The following is a 7,241-nucleotide window of genomic DNA, read 5'->3' as shown; positions in this document are numbered from 1 at the left end:
AGGCCTGTCCTCACACCAGCCCTGCTTTATAGACCTGTCTTCACACCAGCCGTGGTTTACAGGCCTGTCCTCACACCAGCCCTGGTTTATAGACCTGTCCTCACACCAGGCCTGGTTTATAGACCTGTCCTCACACCAGGCCTGGTTTGAGTACCATAGCTTTGTAGTTAGTTTCACAGCCTTAATGTGCCAGTTCACCATCATTGTTCTTTACAGGAGTTGTCAAGCCCTCTGGGCTTGTTGCTTTTCCAATATCGGCACACACACACACACACACACACACACACACACACACACACATTCCAAAAAAACCCCTGTGATTTTGGTAGGGAAGGCATTAAATTTGTAGATTGAGTGGAGGGATGTTGGCAACACTGTGTTTGTGAATCCATGGACATGGGATGCCTTTTCATTTGTTTACTTATTTAATTGATTTCAGCAGTGTTTTGCAGTTTTTAGAGTATTTTATTATTTTGATAATAACTATTCTACCTCTACTTTTCTGAATTTCAGTTTTGATTTCCACATTGCTATTGTATAGAAATAGAATTTTTTTCCCTCTGTCTCTATTTGATCTGACATCCTGAAACTGTTGAACTTGCTTATTCTAATAGTTTTTAAGTTGATTACTTGGAACTTTTGTACACAAGATCATGTTATCTGTGAATAGAGGGAGTTTTACTTCTTTATTGACAATCTGAATGTCTATTTAATTTCCCCTTGCCTCTGATTGCCCTGCCTAGAGCATCCAGTGCGAGGTTGAGTAGGAGGAGATTGGACACCCTCCTTCTCTCACAATTAAGTGTGATGTGAGGTTTTCATAGGCTCCTTTTATCAGGAGGAAGATTCTTTTCCATTTATAGTTTGTTGACTTATTATCATGAAAAACAAGAATTGGATTTTCTCAAATGCTTTTGCTACACCCGCTGAGATGATCACATGGCTTTTGTCCTTCAGTAATACATAATTGGTTTTTGGGTATTAAAGTAGCTCTACATTCCTGAGATAAATCATAGTTGGATGTGGTGTCTAATACCCTTTGGTGCTGTGTTTGGCTTGCTAGTATTTTGTTGAAGGTTTCATTGTTGTTGTCAGGTGCTATCAAGTTGGTACTGACTCATAGCGACCCAGTGGACAACAGAACAAAACCCTGCCCGGTCCTGCGCCCACCTCACAATTGTTGCTACACCTGAGCCCATTGCTGCTGCCACTGTGCCACTCCATCTCCTTGGGGGTCTTCCTCTTTTTCTCCGACCCTCCACTTTACCAAACATGATACCCTTCTCCAGGTACTGGTCCCGCCTGACAGTATGTCTGAAGTATAAGAAGTCTGGCCAACCAGGCTTCCAAGGTGCTCGCTGGCTGTACGTCTTCCAACACAGATCTGTGTGCTCTTGTGGCAGTCCTCGTACTTTTAGTGTTCTCCTCCAACACCATCACTCATATGCATCAGTACTTCTACGCTCTTCCTGAGTCACTGCCCAACTTTTGCATGCACATGAGGTTATTGAAAATACCATGGTTTGAGTTAGGTGCGCCGTTGTCCTTAAGCTGACATCAACACTTTAAAAAGGTCTTGTGCAGCAGATTTGCCTAATGTAATACGTCATTTGATTTCTTGACTGCTGCTCCCGTGAGTGTTGATCATTGATCCGAGCAAAATGAAGTTTCATACATCTAAATTAATAAGAAATATTGGTCTGTAGTTTGATGATGTCTTTGGGGTTTTTGTTGTTGTTATTAGGTGCCATCGAGTTGTTTCCGACTCATAGTGACCCTATGACAACAGAACGGAACAGTGCCTGGTCCTGGGCCAGCCTCAGAGTTGTTGCTACGTTTGAGCCCAGTGATGCTGTCACTGTGCCCATCCATCTTGTTGGGGTGGTGGTGGGGGTCTTTCTCCTTTCTGTTGACCCTGCAGTTTACCAAGCATGATGTCCTTGTAACACGGACTGGTTCTCCTCATAATGTGCTTTTAAGGAGCATTTTGGCTGTGGTTTTTCTAACACAGACTTGTTTGTTTTTGTTGTAGTCTATGGTATATTCTTGGTATATACCATGTTAAGTTCAGGATATATTCTTTTTCAACACCATAGGTCAGATGCACCAATTCTTCTACTGTCTTCCTTATTCACTGTCTGATTCACTAGTACGAGAACAAGCAAGCTGTTGGCCTGGGAGCCATCAAGGCAAGTGGGCGTGTCCCCTCAGAGCAAACCCCCTTCCTAGACTAAGACTGAAGGGAAACACACGAGCAGGCATGTGGTCTGGCTGGTGACCACATTGGTCAGAGATAAGGTGAAGGGGGAAAAACAGCAATGAAGTTGTGAGCTAAGCCCGGCCACATTCAATAGACTCCTGTGAACCTGGTTTGAGACCTGGTTGGCTAGCAGTATGGCAAGACCTGGGGATTCCTGGGCCCAGAGACAGTGACATGGCCACAGAGGACTAGAGCAGAGAGTGAAGTGTCCAGCTGATATGAAGCGGGGGAGATGCACAAGAACACCCATCCTTTCAGATTGTACCCAGTTGACCTGGCTTCAATGGCTGGATGATCAGAACTCGACGAGAAGAAGAAAGAAGAGGAAAAAAAAGAGTAACCCGCTACAATTTGATGAACTTGACCTATGCTTATGGATGCTGTGGAGTCGGTTCTGGCTCATAGTGACCCTGAACAGGGTTTCCGAGGCTGTAAATCTTTACGGGAATAGAAAGCCTCATCTTTTTCCCGCGGAACAACTGGTAGTTTCGAACTGCTGACCTTGCGGTTCACAGCCCGATTCGTAACCACTATGCTATCAGAGCTCCTTATGGATGTAGTATCTCAAGAAAGGGAACAAATTTTTACAGCGAGGTTTTACTCTCACCCCCTCGGTACACTGGGTTGACAGGAATGGGCAACTTAGACATTGGCTACCCAAACTGGGGTAGCTACAAAGGCAAGAAGTGACTGGCTTACAAGCTTTCAAGAGGGAGCCTAGTTCCAGACAGGGCAGGGGAAGGTAGAGTCTCCACTGAATGGTTTCCAATCTGTTGGGATGAGGCTGACGAAAGGAGATGGGGATAAGACTCATGTGGTACAATAGTGAATAATTGTTATTAGGACTGACTGTGAGGATTGGAAATGTAAAGGTGGACATTTTGTAGCAAAAGGAGGGGAGTGATTGACTTTGCAGTCTAGGAGCGGAGGTCCCTGGGACCATCAACGGAGAAGAGTGGAGAGCGAGACCCTACGTAGAGAAACAGTGACGCCAGAGATGGAGGCAGAGACAATGACATGGAGAGGTGGAGCGTCTGGGGACACTGGACTCAGGGAGGGAGAGGGGCTGTGTGCTGATGACTGGGGGAGCAGACCTGTGGGGTGTACCCTTTGGTTGTTTGATGATGCATGGAGGGGATTATAATCATTGCAGTGAAGTGAAATATGATAGGATGAATGTAAAACTGATGTTCTCCCATGTAAACCCACATAATTCACAGTAAAAACTTAAAAAAAAAAAAATCATATACCCAGCAAAGCATTCCCTCAAATATGATAGTGAATTTAGGATATTTCCTGATAAAGAGAAATGAAAGAAATTTGTAATGACCAGTCCAACTTTACCAAAAAAATGCCAAAGGGTGTTTTTTGGACTGAACCAATACCAGCAGATAACAACCTGAGATTACCATACATGACAACACCACCCGGGACTCAGTCTAGATATCGAAGCCTGGAAACAGGGAACCAGTGATACCAATTTATAATGAAGTCAGTACAAAGCAGAAGGAGGGAATAGTGTAGATACAGAACTTCCAAATGGCGAGGAAATCAAGGAGATTTCAAGATAAAACCGACTGTTTTAAGCAGGGAAAATATTAATAAATTATAGGATAGCCTCAAAGAAAAATAATATACTTTTACATCAAAATAAAGAGGAATATCCGAGATCTAGTAAACATTAACACGACAGAAATGGAAATGATAAGAAAACCAACAAACAACATAAACTCAGCCCAGGAAATTACGTGGAACAAAGAATCCAGCAGCACCCCAAAATAACGCACAGAAAACTGAGAACAATTCATACCTATTGATAAGTACACTGGATGTAAATGGATGAAATGTACCAGTCAAGAGATGTAAAGAGCAAAATGGGTAAGAAAACAGGATCCTTTAAAATGTTGTCTACAAGACACATATCAAAAAGATGGAGACAGCCTAAATGCCCATCTACAGAAGAATGGTTAAATAAACTTTGGTGCAAACAGTGGAATACTATACAACGTTGAAGAATAATGATAAATCTGTGAAACACCTCACAACATGGTCATACTTGGAGAACATTATGGTGAGTGAAATTAGTCAACCACAAAAGAACAAACATTGTGTAAGACTAAAGGAGGGTTTTCTTGATAAAAGAAACAATCTTTGATGGTTAACGGGGGTGGGGTGGGGCGAGGCAAAGTTATTACTGGACTAGCTGATAGACACATGTTAACAAGAGTGACAGGGCACACAACACACAACAAGAGGGAGGTTAGCAGAGGAAAGGAAGGTAGCTGGGGACACAGGGCGGAGTGCGCTAGTTAAAGGAAATACAGGTAAATGTCGTTAACTGTTGGAACATGGAGGGCCTTGCAATTAGATACTGAATGTAAAATTAGATAATGAATGTAAAACTGATGATCTGCTCTGTAAACCTTCACTCAATTTACAATAAAAAGTGGAAAAAACACAAAAGAACCATACCTTGGGTCAGGCACATTGTAGTCTTCAAAGGGATGTCTTTGCTTTTCACCACTTTAAAGGTATCTTTATTTACCTAATAAGATAGGTCACATGATTTGCCTGCTGCTTTCATGGGTGTTGATTGTGGATCCAGGTAAAATGAGATCGTGACAACGTCATTCTCTGTGTTCATCACAGTTTGCTTACTGGGGTAGTTGTGAGGATTTTTATAATCTTTATGTTATGGGGTAACCCGAACTGAAAACTGTGTGGTCTTTGATCTTCATCAGTGTTTCATATCCTTCCCATTTTCAGCAAGAAAGTTGGTAATGAGTCTTCTGCTTGCAATAGTACATCTACAGGGAACTGCCAGAAATTCAAGCTGGATTTAGAAGAGGCCATGGAATGAGGGATATCATTATTGACATGAGCTAGAGCTTGGTTGAAACAGAGAATACTAGAAAGACATTCATTGACTGCAAATCATTAGATTACGTGGATCATAAATTATGGATATCATTGTGAAGAATGAGTATTCCAGAACTCATTCTTCTTAATTGTGCTCATGAGGAGCGTATGCATAGACCAAGAAGTAGTTGTTACACAGATCAAGAGGATGCTGAATAGCTTAACATCAGGAAAGTTGGGCTTCACGGTCATACCCTTTCGCTACACTGAGAATTCTTCAGTTTCCTAATGAGCTTTGTCTCCATGTCATCTGCTGTCGGCGCTGCCAGGTAGGTAGGAGATGGCTAAGCAGTTTGAAGGCTGACCACATTGTTTACAGGTTTGGAGATTGAGTCAGCCATCTGTATAGCCTGTTTCCCCCTTATAGCAGCCGATGGAGTGGATGGGGAAGTTGGTGTGTCCATGGTGACCTCACAAGTTGAAGCAGGTATGTGGAGGATCAGTTCAGGTTCCTCTGCCGCTTCACCACTTTTAACTTCACAGGTTCCTTCCTTGTGTCAGCCTGAGTGCTGTCCCTGTCCTCACAGACTGTGGGGCTGGCCCGCAGCGGGTCTCCAGTGTCCCTGCCCTCACAGGCTGTGGGGCTGGCCAGAAGTGGGTCTCCAGTGTCCCTGCCCTCACAGGCTGTGTGGCTGGCCCGGAGCGGGTCTCCAGTGTCCCTGTCCTCACAGGCTGTGGGGCTGGCCCGGAGCGGGTCTCCAGTGTCCCTGTCCTCACAGGCTGCGTGGCTGGCCTGGAGCGGGTCTCCAGTGTCCCTGCCCTCACAGGCTGTGGGGCTGGCCAGAAGCGGGTCTCCAGTGTCCCCCTCTTCTGGTGTTCCATAAAGGCTTCCTGGTCTGCCCCGTGCACAGTACAGTATCTGGCCATTCCTGAGAGAAGGAGGTGTGGACAGGTGGGGGTTGGGGGGATGGTTGGCAGGGCAGAGACGCTGGAGGAGAGGGTGGGAGTTGAGCCAGGCTGCAGACATTCTAGCAGTGGAAGCGTGTGTGGTGGCCTTGGGCACAGACGAACGCCATCAGACTTGGGTCGTTAGGTGGTTTCTGATCTTGAGGCCGTGTTTGCTGGGTAGCTTCCAGTTGGGTCTCCACAAGGCTCTGTTGGTTCATCCTTTTTTCCCCCAAGGTTTTTATTGTGAATTGAGTGGAAGTTTACAGGGCATATTATCAGTTTTACGTTCACCAAATTATACACCTTGTTTTATTACAGTGATTATAATAATCCCCTCTATGTGCCATCAGTTAACAATATTTCTCTCTATTCACTATAGCATTTTTTTTTTAATGACTCAGGCATATATAATAATTTACACCACCAAAAGGCACATTCTGCAAGCCTGTCTCCTGGCCACCAGCTCTTAGTCCCTCTCTTCCCATGAATCTAGAGTCCTCAACCGTTCCCTCTCTCCATATCCCCATCTCTGCCTCCATCTCTGGTGTTGCTGCTTCTTTAGATACGGTCTTGCATTCCGCTTGTGCTCTTCTCCCATGATGGATGGTCCTAGGGTCCTTTGTTTCTGGACTGTAAGATTAACTACTGCCCCGTTTTTGTTACAAAACTATCTTTACAATTGTGACAATCGCAATTAGTCATGATAACAATTACTCACTATTGAATCATAAGAATCTATCCCCATCTCTTGTAAGAAGACCCATCTAGACAAGATGGAAACTATTCAGTGGGGGCTCTTTCTTCCGCCCGACATTACTAGACAAATCTCACTCTTGAAACCTTGTGAGCAGTCACTTTGTGCCTTTATTGCCCTCATTTTACTTAGTGTCTGAGTTGCCCGTCCCTATGTACCCTGTGTACAGAGGGGACAGCATTGATACTTGATGTGAACACTCCTGCCTTCTCACTTGGTACCTCCATGAGTATAGGTCAGGATCATCAAATTGTAGCAATTTAGCCTCGTTTCCTTTATCAAAAAATGTTCTTTTTTTTTTTTTATCTTCCTCTAGTCAAGTTCTGAATCGGGCTGCAAACCTTAAGGTCAGCGGTTCGAAACTACCAGCCGCTCCGCGGGAGAAAGATGAGGCTTTCTACTCCTGTAAAGATTTACACC

This window comes from Chrysochloris asiatica, unplaced genomic scaffold (genome assembly GCF_000296735.1).
Source record: "Chrysochloris asiatica unplaced genomic scaffold, ChrAsi1.0 scaffold00056, whole genome shotgun sequence".
NCBI lineage: Eukaryota > Metazoa > Chordata > Mammalia > Afrosoricida > Chrysochloridae > Chrysochloris > Chrysochloris asiatica.
This window is presented reverse-complemented; position numbering follows the sequence as displayed.